The sequence below is a fragment of the Ranitomeya imitator genome, chromosome 2 (assembly GCF_032444005.1).
Source record: "Ranitomeya imitator isolate aRanImi1 chromosome 2, aRanImi1.pri, whole genome shotgun sequence".
Classification (NCBI taxonomy): Eukaryota; Metazoa; Chordata; class Amphibia; order Anura; family Dendrobatidae; genus Ranitomeya; species Ranitomeya imitator.
The window spans coordinates 301,728,031-301,740,840 of NC_091283.1; the positions used below are offsets into that span (position 1 = coordinate 301,728,031).

Genomic DNA, 12,810 nt, shown 5'->3' on the forward strand with positions numbered 1-12,810 from the left:
ACCTCGTACACACACGGCTCTGCTCCATAAACCTCGTACACACACGGCTCTGCTCCATAAACCTCGTACACACACGGCTCTGCTCCGTACACCTCGTACACACACGGCTCTGCTCCGTACACCTCGTACACACACAGCTCTGCTCCGTACACCTCGTACACACACAGCTCTGCTCCGTACACCTCGCACATTCGGCTCTGCTCCGTACACCTCGTACACATGGCTCCGTACACACACGGCTCTGCTCTGTCCACCTCGAACACATGCGGCTCTGCTCCGTACACCCTGTACACACGGCTCTGCTCCGTACACCCTGTACACACGGCTCTGCTCCGTACACCCTGTACACACGGCTCCACTCCGTACACCTCGTACACACACAGCTCTGCTACATCCACACTGTAAACCCCTCCTGACCCCACACATAAACTTCCCCTCATCCAGCACCATGACACCCAGCACAGCAGAGTCCTGCATACACTGAGGCCCCTGATCATGTGACCCCTGACTCCTCCCCTCCTGTGACCTCATCACAGGTCCTGTGCGCACAGAAAATCAATATCTGTGGAGTGCGGCTCTGCAAGTGGAGGTAGGTGCTGGAGCAGGGGTGGGCAATTATTTTGCCATGGGGCCCCATGAGAAATTGGGATGGTTTTAGAGGGCCGGACTAATAATTAACTCATTTTTACCCAATAGTACATGTCATATGCTACTGTATCTTTTCATAAACACATGATTAGAGATGAGTGAACTTACAGTCAGTACGGGTTCTTGGAAATGCAAATTTTCCACTGGATTCCACTGCCTGGAGAAAATGGAGGCAGCCCTAGAGCCAAAACAAGGATACAGCCATGTATAGCTATGGAAAAAAATAAACATATCTGGTATCGCTGTATATGAAATTGTCAACTATGGGCCAGGTGGGGGTGTGGATGTCGGAAAAAATAGTATTTAGGACCCCTCTAACACATAGTAAAAGTGCCCCATCTGTGCCCTCATACCCCACGGTGCCTCCATATAGAAAATAGAACCCGTATATCCCTGCATATAGGGATCAGACCCCTCTGTGCCTCTAGCAATCCCCCCGTCCCCCTCCCCAGTATGTGATATCACCATTTTAGGTAGTATACCCCATGTAGCACCCGAAGGAGACCGCCAGCCAGGAACTTTCTTCACCGCAGCACATCCCGCGCGGCGCTGGAGTGATGTACATGGCCGATGCAGAGCTCAGCCTATTGTGACTGGTGGCATAATGCTGCCTCCGGTCCCAAGAATGATGGACACAGCCGGGAGCCAATGGTTCCTGATGCTGTGTCAATCACATGCTGACCCTGGAACTGTATGCGCTGCAAGCGCATACAGTTCCGACAGCGTGTGGATGAGCTCGAGGCTTTCACTCCAGCCGCCAGCGGTCCTCCTCAGAAGCGGCTGGCGGCTGGCCGAGCGGTGCCGGGGGCGGCTGTCAGAAGTGACAGCTAGCTGGCGGGACATTTAAAATCATCAGGTGGGCCGGATGCAGGCCGCATCTTGCCCAGGTCTGTGCTGGAGGCTCCATTTTTCTCTATGTGGAGTGCGGGTGGAGGTTGGTGCTGGAGGCTCCATTATTCTCTATGTGGAGTGCGGCTCTGCGGGTGGAGGTCGGTGCTGGAGGCTCCATTATTCTCTATGTGGAGTGCTGCTCTGCGGGTGCAGGTCGGTGCTGGAGGCTCCATTATTCTCTATGTGGAGTGCGGGTGGAGGTTGGTGCTGGAGGCTCCATTATTCTCTATGTGGAGTGCTGTTCTGCGGGTGCAGGTCGGTGCTGGAGGCTCCACTATTATCTATGTGGAGTGCGGCTCTGCGGGTGGAGGTCGGTGCTGGAGGCTCCATTATTCTCTATGTGGAGTGTGGCTGTGCGGGTGGAGGTTGGTGCTGGAGGCTCCATTATTCTCTATGTGGAGTGCTGTTCTGTGGGTGGAGGTCGGTGCTGGAGGCTCCATTATTCTCTATGTGGAGTGCTGTTCTGCGGGTGGAGGTCGGTGCTGGAGGCTCCATTATTCTCTATGTGGAGTGTGGCTGTGCGGGTGGAGGTTGGTGCTGGAGGCTCCATTATTCTCTATGTGGAGTGCGGCTCTGTGGGTGGAGGTCGGTGCTGGAGGCTCCATTATTCTCTATGTGGAGTGCTGCTCTGCGGGTGCAGGTCGGTGCTGGAGGCTCCATTATTCTCTATGTGGAGTGCGGGTGGAGGTTGGTGCTGGAGGCTCCATTATTCTCTATGTGGAGTGCTGTTCTGCGGGTGCAGGTCGGTGCTGGAGGCTCCACTATTATCTATGTGGAGTGCGGCTCTGCGGGTGGAGGTCGGTGCTGGAGGCTCCATTATTCTCTATGTGGAGTGTGGCTGTGCGGGTGGAGGTTGGTGCTGGAGGCTCCATTATTCTCTATGTGGAGTGCTGTTCTGCGGGTGCAGGTCGGTGCTGGAGGCTCCACTATTATCTATGTGGAGTGCGGCTCTGCGGGTGGAGGTCGGTGCTGGAGGCTCCATTATTCTCTATGTGGAGTGCGGCTCTGCGGATGGAGGTCGGTGCTGGAGGCTCCATTATTCTCTATGTGGAGTGCGGCTCTGTGGGTGGAGGTCGGTGCTGGAGGCTCCATTATTCTCTATGTGGAGTACGGCTCTGCGGGTGGAGGTCGGTGCTGGAGGCTCTATTATTCTCTATGTGGAGTGCGGCTCTGCGGGTGGAGGTCGGTGCTGGAGGCTCCATTATTCTCTATGTGGAGTGCGGCTCTGCGGGTGGAGGTCGGTGCTGGAGGCTCCATTATTCTCTATGTGGGGTGCGGCTCTGCGGGTGGAGGTCGGTGCTGGAGGCTCCATTATTCTCTATGTGAAGTGCGGCTCTGTGGGTGGAGGTCGGTGCTGGAGGCTCCATTATTCTCTATGTGGAGTGCTGCTCTGCGGGTGGAGGTCGGTGCTGGAGGCTCCATTATTCTCTATGTGGAGTGCGGCTCTGCGGGTGGAGGTCGGTGCTGGAGGCTCCATTATTCTCTATGTGGAGTGCTGCTCTGCGGGTGGAGGTCGGTGCTGGAGGCTCCACTATTATCTATGTGGAGTGCGGCTCTGCGGGTGGAGGTCGGTGCTGGAGGCTCCATTATTCTCTATGTGGAGTGCGGGTGGAGGTTGGTGCTGGAGGCTCCATTATTCTCTATGTGGAGTACGGCTCTGCGGGTGGAGGTCGGTGCTGGAGGCTCCATTATTCTCTATGTGGAGTGCGTCTCTGCGGGTGGAGGTCGGTGCTGGAGGCTCCATTATTCTCTATGTGGATTGAGGCTCTGCGGGTGGAGGTCGGTGCTGGAGGCTCCATTATTCTCTATGTGGAGTGCGGCTCTGCGGGTGGAGGTCGGTGCTGGAGGCTCCATTATTCTCTATGTGGAGTGCGGCTCTGCGGGTGGAGGTCGGTGCTGGAGGCTCCATTATTCTCTATGTGGAGTGCGGCTCTGCGGGTGGAGGTCGGTGCTGGAGGCTCCATTATTCTCTATGTGGAGTGCGGCTCTGCGGGTGGAGGTCGGTGCTGGAGGCTCCATTATTCTCTATGTGGATTGAGGCTCTGCGGGTGGAGGTCGGTGCTGGAGGCTCCATTATTCTCTATGTGGAGTGCGGCTCTGCGGGTGGAGGTCGGTGCTGGAGGCTCCATTATTCTCTATGTGGAGTGCGGCTCTGCGGGTGGAGGTCGGTGCTGGAGGCTCCATTATTCTCTATGTGGAGTGTGGCTCTGCGGGTGGAGGTCGGTGCTGGAGGCCCCATTATTCTCTATGTGGAGTGCGGCTCTGCGGGTGGAGGTCAGTGCTGGAGGCTCCATTATTCTCTATGTGGAGTGCGGCTCTGCGGGTGGAGGTCGGTGCTGGAGGCTCCATTATTCTCTATGTGGAGTGCGGCTCTGTGGGTGGAGGTCGGTGCTGGAGGCCCCATTATTCTCTATGTGGAGTGCGGCTCTGCTGGTGGAGGTTGGTACTGGAGGCTCCATTATTCTCTATGTGGAGTGCGGCTCTGCGGGTGGAGGTCGGTGCTGGAGGCCCCATTATTCTCTATGTGGAGTGCGGCTCTGCGGGTGGAGGTCGGTGCTGGAGGCTCTATTATTCTCTATGTGGAGTGCGGCTCTGCGGGTGGAGGTCGGTGCTGGGGGCTCCATTATTCTCTATGTGGAGTGCGGCTCTGCGGGTGGAGGTCGGTGCTGGAGGCTCTATTATTCTCTATGTGGAGTGCGGCTCTGCGGGTGGAGGTCGGTGCTGGGGGCTCCATTATTCTCTATGTGGAGTGCGGCTCTGCAGGTGGAGGTCGGTGCTGGAGGCCCCATTATTCTCTGTGGAGGGCGGCTCTGCGGGTGGACGTAGGTGGAGATATTCCCCGTTACTGGGTGCTGGCGACATTAACCCTTTCAGCACCAAGGAGACTCTTTTGGGGTCTCGGTGTGGTGTAAACAGTGTGGTAACAGCTGTGGACAGAGGGCTCAGACTGGTTAGATACACCATCATCTATTGGAGCTTTCTGGTAAACAGTGTTTTCCGTTTCCCCTCATATGGAGATTTTGGGGCCACCGCCCTAGCAGCGTGGAGTTTCCCATGTGATGTCTCCCCCGGATTCCTCGGCTCCTGTCAGTGATTGACCTTGTGCTTTGTTTCTGCTCATAGTAAATAGAAGTCGGATTGGGACCTGCAGGCGCCTATAATGGGGGACGTGTCGCTTGGTAACGAGGGGGGAGATGCAGGATGGAAACCTTTCCCCCTTAGTTTCCCATAAGAATAGCGGCTCCAGTAACGCTGGGCTGAGACTCGGACACTCGACCTTGCGCCGTTACACAATTTGTGGTGAAGGTTCCTCAGTAGCATTATTGGAGCTCCTATCCTTATAGTGAGAGCCCCTGTGGTGACATTTGGGAGACCCCAAAGAATTCAGGAATTCTAAAGGGAACATTCCGGCTTGTTCACTCCCCATGACTGAAGCAATGGACATGTGGTCGCCGGGCCGTCTCCCCTATATCTGTAAATTATGGAGCTGACACTGTCGTTTTTAGGTGCTTGGATTGCGCGATCACAAAGCTGCTGATGGGAGTTACAATTGTTACAAATATCGGGGAAAACTTGGTCAGTGACCTCCAGCACCGAGGACGTCATTCTACAAAAGTCTTCTGGGAAGGAGATTAAGCCAATAGTGAAATCTTTAGGGAACCTGTCGTTTCCGAGGCATAGTAGGTGGCGGGTAAACTTGTCTGCAGTAGTATTTCCCATCACGTGAACTCGCAAATTAGTCAGAGTTACTTCTGAATATGTCTACATAGATAAGATTTTAAACAGCCATTCAGCTCGTCTTCTGGTGTTGCTCCCTGAAGAAAGGTAAACTTTGTCAGATGTCATCTATAAAAAGCACAACAATTCCCCCATTAACCCCTTTCTGCCATTGGACGTAAAATTCCGTCCATGTGGGGTGGGCCTTAATTCCCAAGGACGGAATATTACGTCCAGCGCGATCGGCCGCGCTCACGGGGGGAGCGCAGCCGATCGCGGCCGGGTGTCAGCTGCTTATTGCAGCTGACATCCGGCACTATGTGCCAGGAGCGGTTACGGACCGCCCCCGGCACATTAACTCCCGGCACACCGCGATCAAAGATCGTGATGGTGCAGGGAAGCATCGCGCAGGGAGGGGGCTCCCTGCAGGCTTCCCTGAGACCCCCGCAGCAACGCGATGTGATCGCGTTGCTGTGAGGGTCTCTTACCTCCTCCCTGCAGCAAGTCCCGGATCCAAGATGGCCGCGGATCCGGGTCCTGCAGGGAGGGAGGTGGCTTACCAAGTGCCTGCTCAGAGCAGGCACTTGGTAATGCTGCAGCGCTGTTTGACAGATCGGTGATGGGACAAAGTAAAAAAGTTAAAAAAAAAAATTTCCAAGTGTGTAAAAAAAAAAATATTATTCCCATAAATACATTTCTTTATCTAAATAAAAAAAAACAATAAAAGTACACATATTTAGTATCGTCGCATCCGTAACAACCCGACCTATAAAGCTGTCCCACTAGTTAACCCCTTCAGTAAACACCGTAAGGAAAAAAAAAAAAAAAACGAGGCAAAAAACAACGCTTTATTATCGTACCGCCGAACAAAAAGTGGAATAACACGCGATCAAAAAGACGGATATAAATAACCATGGTACCGCTGAAAGCGTCATCTTGTCCCGCAAAAAACGAGCCGCCATACAGCAACATCAGCAAAGAAATAAATAAGTTATAGTCCTCAGAATAAAGCGATGCAAAAATAATTATTTTTTCTATAAAATAGTTTTTATCGTATAAAAGCGCCAAAACATAAAAAAAGATATAAATGAGGTGTCGCTGTAATCGTACTGACCCGAAGAATAAAACTGCTTTATCAATTTTACCAAACGCGGAACGGTATAAACGCCTCCCCCAAGAGAAATTCATGAATAGCTGGTTTTTGGTCATTCTGTCTCACAAAAATCGGAATAAAAAGCGATCAAAAAATGTCACGTGCCCGAAAATGTTACCCATAAAAACGTCAACTCGTCCCGCAAAAAACAAGACCTCACATGACTCTGTGGACTCAAATATGGAAAAATTATAGCTCTCAAAATGTGGTAATGCAAAAAATATTTTTTGCAATAAATAGCGTCTTTCAGTGTGTGACGGCTGCCAATCATAAAAATCCGCTAAAAAACCCGCTATAAAAGTAAATGAAACCCCCCTTCATCACCCCCTTAGTTAGGGAAAAATTAAAAAATTTTAAAAATGTATTTATTTCCATTTTGCCGTTAGGGTTAGGGTTGGGGCTAGGGTTGGGGCTAGGGTTTGGGTTAAGGCTACAGTTAGGGTTTGGATTACATTTGCGGTTGGGATTAGGATTAGGGGTGTGTCTGGGTTAGAGGTGTGGTTAGGGTTACCGTTGGGATTAGGGTTAGGGGTGTGTTTGGATTAGGGTTTCAGTTATAATTGGGGGGTTTCCACTGTTTAGGCACATCAGGGGCTCTCCAAACGCGACATGGCGACCGATCTCAATTCCATCCAATTCTGCATTGAAAAAGTAAAACAGTGCTCCTTCCCTTCCAAGCTCTCCCGTGTGCCCAAACAGGAGTTTACCCCAACATATGGGGTATCAGCGTACTCAGGACAAATTGGACAACAACTTTTGGGGTCCAATTTCTCCTGTTACCCTTGGGAAAATACAAAACTGGGGGCTAAAAAATAATTTTTGTGGGAAAAAAAGAGATTTTTTATTTTCACAGCTCTGCGTTATAAACTGTAGTGAAACACTTGGGGGTTCATAGTTCTCACAACACATCTAGATAAGTTCGTGGGGGGGTCTAGTTTCCAATATGGGGTCACTTGTGGGGGGTTTCTACTGTTTAGGTATATTAGGGGCTCTGCAAACGCAATGTGACGCCTGCAGACCATTCCATCTAAGTCTGCATTCCAAATGGCGCTCCTTCCCTTCCGAGTCCTCCCATGCGCCCAAACGCTGGTTCTTCCCCACATATAGGGTATCAGCGCACTCAGGACAAATTGCACAACAACTTTTGGGGTCCAATTTCTCCTGTTACCCTCGGGAAAATACAAAACTGGGGGCTAAAAAATTATTTTTGTGGGGAAAATTTTTTGTTTTATTTTTACGGCTCTGCATTATAAACTTCTGTGAAGCTCTTATTGGGTCAAAGTGCTCACCACACATCTAGATAAGTTCCTTAGGGGGTCTACTTTTCAAAATGGTGTCACTTGTGGGGGGTTTCAATGTTTAGGCACATCAGTGGCTCTCCAAACGCAACATGGCGTCCCATCTCAATTCCTGTCAATTTTGCATTGAAAGGTCAAACGGCGCTCATTCCCTTCCGAGCTCTCCCATGCGCCCAAACAATGGTTTACCCCCACATATAGGGTATCGGAGTACTCAGGACAAATTGTGCCACAACTTTTGTGGTCCAATTTCTTCTCTTACCATTGGGAAAATAAAAAATTGGGGGCGAAAAGATAATTTTTGTGAAAAAAAATGATTTTTTAATTTTTACGGTTCTGCATTATAAACTTCTGTGAAGCACTTGGTGGGTCAAAGTGCTCACCACACCTCTAGATAAGTTCCTTAGGGGGTCTACTTTTCAAAATGGTGTCACTTGTGGGGGGTTTCAATGTTTAGGCACATCAGTGGCTCTCCAAACGCAACATGGCGTCCCATCTCAATTCCAGTCAATTTTGCATTGAAAAGTCAAATGGCGCTCCTTCCCTTCCGAGCTCTGCCATGCGCCCAAACTGTGGTTAACCCCCACATATCGGGTATCAGCGTACTCAGGACAAATTGTACAACAACGTTTGGGGTCCATTTTCTCCTGTAACCCTTGGTAAAATAAAACAAATTGGAGCTAAAGTAAATTTTTTGTGAAAAAAAAGTTAAATGTTCATTTTTATTTAAACATTCCAAAAATTCCTGTGAAGCACCTGAAGGGTTAATAAACTTCTTGAATGTGGTTTTGAGAACCTTGAGGGGTGCAGTTTTTAGAATGGTGTCACACTTGGGTATTTTCTATCATATAGACTCCTCAAAATGACTTCAAATCAGATGTGGTCCCTAAAATAAAATGGTGTTGTAAAAATGAGAAATTGCTGGTCAACTTTTAACCCTTATAACTCCCTAACAAAAAAAAATGTTGGTTCCAAAATTGTGCTGATGTAAAGTAGACATGTGGGAAATGTTACTTATTAAGTATTTTGTGTGACATATCTCTGTGATTTTAATTGCATAAAAATTCAAAGTTGGAAAATTGCGAAATTTTCAAAATTTTCACCAAATTTCCGTTTTTTTCACAAATAAACGCAGGTAATATCAAAGAAATTTTACCACTATCATGAAGTACAATATGTCACGAGAAAACAATGTCAGAATCACCGGGATCCGTTGAAGCGTTCCAGAGTTATAACCTCATAAAGGGACAGTGGTCAGAATTGTAAAAATTGGCCCGGTCCATAACGGGGTAAAGGGGTTAAAGGGAAGGTGTCACCAGTTTTCTTGTATTTTGTTTTTTTGTGAAATTAAGCTTAAGGCTGTGTGCACACAATGCAGATTTGGTGCAGAATTTTCTGCATAAAATCTGCACTAAATCTGCATCTCCTGGCAGAATCCGCAGGTGCATTTTTTATGCGTTTTTTGTACGTTTTCGGTGCGTTTTTGATGCGTTTTTTGTGCACAAATCTGCACAAAAAACGCATAAAATGCATAAAAAACGCATCAAAAACGCACAAAAAACGCATAAAAAACGCACCTGCAGATTTCTATTATGGAGGGGTGCAGAAACGCTGCAGAACTGCACAAAAGAAGTGACAGGCACTTTGAAATCTGCAGCGTTTCTGCGCAGATTTTTCTGCACCATGTGCACAGCTTTTTTTTTCACATTGATTTACATTGTACTGTAAATCACAGTGCAGTTCTGCAGCGTTTCTGCTGCAGAAAAATCTGCTGCAGTTCTGCACTAAATCTGCATCGTGTGCACATACCCTTAAATAGTAATTAAAATGTATTAATGCAATGTTTGCACTGTTTGCAAACATTTCTATATGAAAAAAATTATATATTTTTTTCTACAAATACACATATTTACCACTAGGGGGAGCATTTTCCGTTTTAGACCTCATGCAGCTATAGTAAGATTTAGCAGCTCTGCCCCAGGGATATTAGACCACCCAAAAGGGGAGGGAAATGGTGATGTCAGCAGTTACTGCCCCAACAGTAAGAATGAAGAGCAGCATCACAGGGCAGCACCATTTTGTGTGTGACTGCCCTGTGACCTGCTATCACCAGCAGTTACTGCATCAGAGGCACAGCTCGTTTACAGAGGAGCAGAACACAGTGGGCTCAGCAGCATCTGGACCCAAGAAGAGTGAAGACATCTGGTGTGCATGGAGCAGCATTAGGAGCTGTGTGGGACTCATCCCTCAAGAAGATAAGAAGGAGCTCCAGCTCTGCAGTGAATAGCCAGGCATAGGGTTGAGCGGAACGGATCGTTAATTTTCAAAAGTCGCCGACTTTTGGCAAAGTCGGGTTTCATGAAACCCGACCCGATCCCTGTGTGGGGTCGGCCATGCGGTACCCGACTTTCGCGCCAAAGTCGCGTTTCGTATGATGCGCTTGGTGCCATTTTTTCAGCCAATGAAGGAGCGTGGGCAGAGTGACATAGGTCTTAGGGGCGTGGACGCCTATCGCCATGTTGTCGCTTGTGCGCTGTAGCGATTTGCAACACCAGCTTTTCAGATCAGGGATGAGAGGGAGAGAGAGAGAGAACACACGAACGAACTAAGGCGGGTGAAAGGAAGAAGGGAGAGAGAACGAGAACTAAGGCGGGTGAAAGGAAGAAGGGCGTTCAGGAAGCCACCATTCGGAAGGAAGGGAGGCTTCAGAGACCGATGGAATAATAAAGATTTCAAACAAAAAGGAAATTTGTTTAATAAACGCCCCTTCAAGTCAGCAGATAAATTCCGTTGATTATATTTCACCGGTGGGAGGAAGACTAAAACAATTTAGTAAGCAGTGGAAAGAAATAACGGTTAATCCATGGGCTATTGATTTAATATCTTCAGGCCTCACATTAGACTTTATTAGAACACCTCCGGATTCCTTCCTCCTTACCAACTTAAGATCCAGGCCTCAGCAAGAGGCACTTGAAACCGAAGTTAAATCCCTCTTACTCAAACATGTCCTAGCAGAGGTTCCATCTTCCCAGATAGGGAGGGGATTTTACTCTCCCTTGTTTCTGATTAGTAAGCCTGATGGCTCTTTCAGAACTATAATTAATTTGAGAAAGCTGAACTCCTTTATAAAACCCAGAACATTTAAAATGGAATCCATTTGTTCGGCTATAAAAAATCTATTTCCAAACTGTTACATGGTAGTACTGGATCTTAAGGATGCTTATTACCATATTCCTATACACCAGTTACACCAGCAATTTCTTCGGGTAGCAGTTTGTATAGAGGGGCAAATTTGTCATCTACAATACAGGGCAATGCCCTTCGGTTTATCTATGGCCCCAAGAGTTTTTACTAAATTATTATTGGAAGTAATGTCCTTTTTACGTGTAAAGGATACTTTGGTCATTCCGTATTTGGATGACCTATTGATTGTAGGTAAGAACCCCCTACAGTGTGAGCAGAGGTTACAGGAGGTAGTGTTATCCTTACAATCCCTGGGCTGGCTGGTTAATTGGGAAAAATCCAGACTCCAGCCTGTAACGTGTCAGAAATTCCTTGGGCTCCTTCTGGATTCGGTTGACCAGATTTGTAAACTTCCTGAGGATAAGAAAACTTCCATATTCGATAAAGTGTCCTTAGCAATCAAAAAGCGTAGTATGTCATTAAGAACTGTCATGTCATTACTAGGTTCTCTAACTTCGTGCATTCCTGCGGTCCAGTGGGCACAGTTTCATACTAGGCATCTACAAAAGTTGTATTGGAAGAGGACATTAAAAATAGAGGGTGTCTGGATAAAACAGTGGTTCTAACATCGGAAGTAATACACTCCCTTATGTGGTGGTTGGATCGGGAAAATCTTTCGAGAGGGGTTCTATGGGTAATCTCCCCTTCTAGTATAGTAACCACAGATGCTAGTCCTGAAGGCTGGGGGGCACATTTTCAGGATCAGTGGATCCAGGGTCTTTGGTCCAATTCAGAGCTTAATAGTTCCTCAAATGTCAAAGAGTTGAGGGCTATATATTATTCCCTACTTCACTTTCTTCCTCAGCTCAGCAGCTCTCATACAAGAGTATTCTCCGACAACACCACTGCGGTGGCTTATCTGAACCATCAAGGAGGTACGCGGTCAGACAAACTCAGGGAGGTGGCATCAGACATCATGGAGTTGGCCGAAGGTCATCTGCTATCCTTGTCAGCGGTGCACATCAGAGGCACAGACAACTTTCGTGCCGATTTCCTCAGCCGTCACACTCTTCATCAAGGGGAATGGATGCTGAACAGGAAGATTTTCAAATTAATAACAGCTCGATGGGGTGTTCCTCAAATAGACTTGTTTTCCACAAGAGCCAACCGTCAAGTCAAGGTGTTTGCCTCTCTATGCAGGGAGGACAAGCCGGACATACTCGATGCCCTCCAGGTTCCATGGACATTCGACCTGGCTTATGCTTTCCCCCCATGGAATCTATTGCCTATTGTAATAAGAAAGATAAGGGAGGAAGGCGCAAGAGTTCTGTTAATAGCCCCATTCTGGCCCAAAAGGCCATGGTTCTCATGGCTGAGAGCAATGTCAGTTTCAGACCCATGGATTCTGCCTCAGTCCAGGGACCTGCTCTCTCAGGGACCATTCCTCCATCCTCAGGCAAAGGGCATGAACTTTAACTGCCTGGAGTTTGAGAGGCGGTTACTAAGTCTGAGGGGGTTTTCTAGTGGATTAATCGATACTCTTATGAAGAGTAGAAAACCTTCAACTACCAGGATTTATGTTAGAATTTGGAGAAAATATCTTCAATTCCATACTGCACAACTTTCTTCTGAAGTTCCTATATTTCCAGTGTTAGAATTTCTACAAAAGGGTCTGGAATTAGGACTCTCCGTAAGCACTCTGAAGGTTCAGGTTTCAGCTTTAGGACCTCTTTTTTAATTATGATGTTGCGGGTGCTAGTTGGATATCCCGTTTTATATCTGCTTGTGAGCGATCAAGGCCAATTAGCATACCACAGGTTCCTCAGTGGGATCTATCTATAGTCCTGGATGCGTTGACACAGCCGCCTTTTGAGCCTCTCCATACAGCTTCACTAAAAAATATTTCTTTGAAAACTGTAT

The 12,810-nt window shown here is 48.1% G+C and overlaps 1 protein-coding gene across 1 annotated transcript in view; it reads left to right on the forward strand.

The window, feature by feature from the left end:
• The first annotated feature begins 547 nt into the window (after positions 1–547).
• LOC138663366 (oocyte zinc finger protein XlCOF7.1-like) overlaps positions 548–12,810 on the forward strand; it is a 110,855-nt gene continuing 98,592 nt past the window's right edge. Inside the window, exon 1 of the mRNA XM_069749539.1 lies at positions 548–589. The gene's annotated coding sequence lies outside the window, so the exon portion shown is untranslated. The remainder of the gene's footprint in view (positions 590–12,810) is intronic.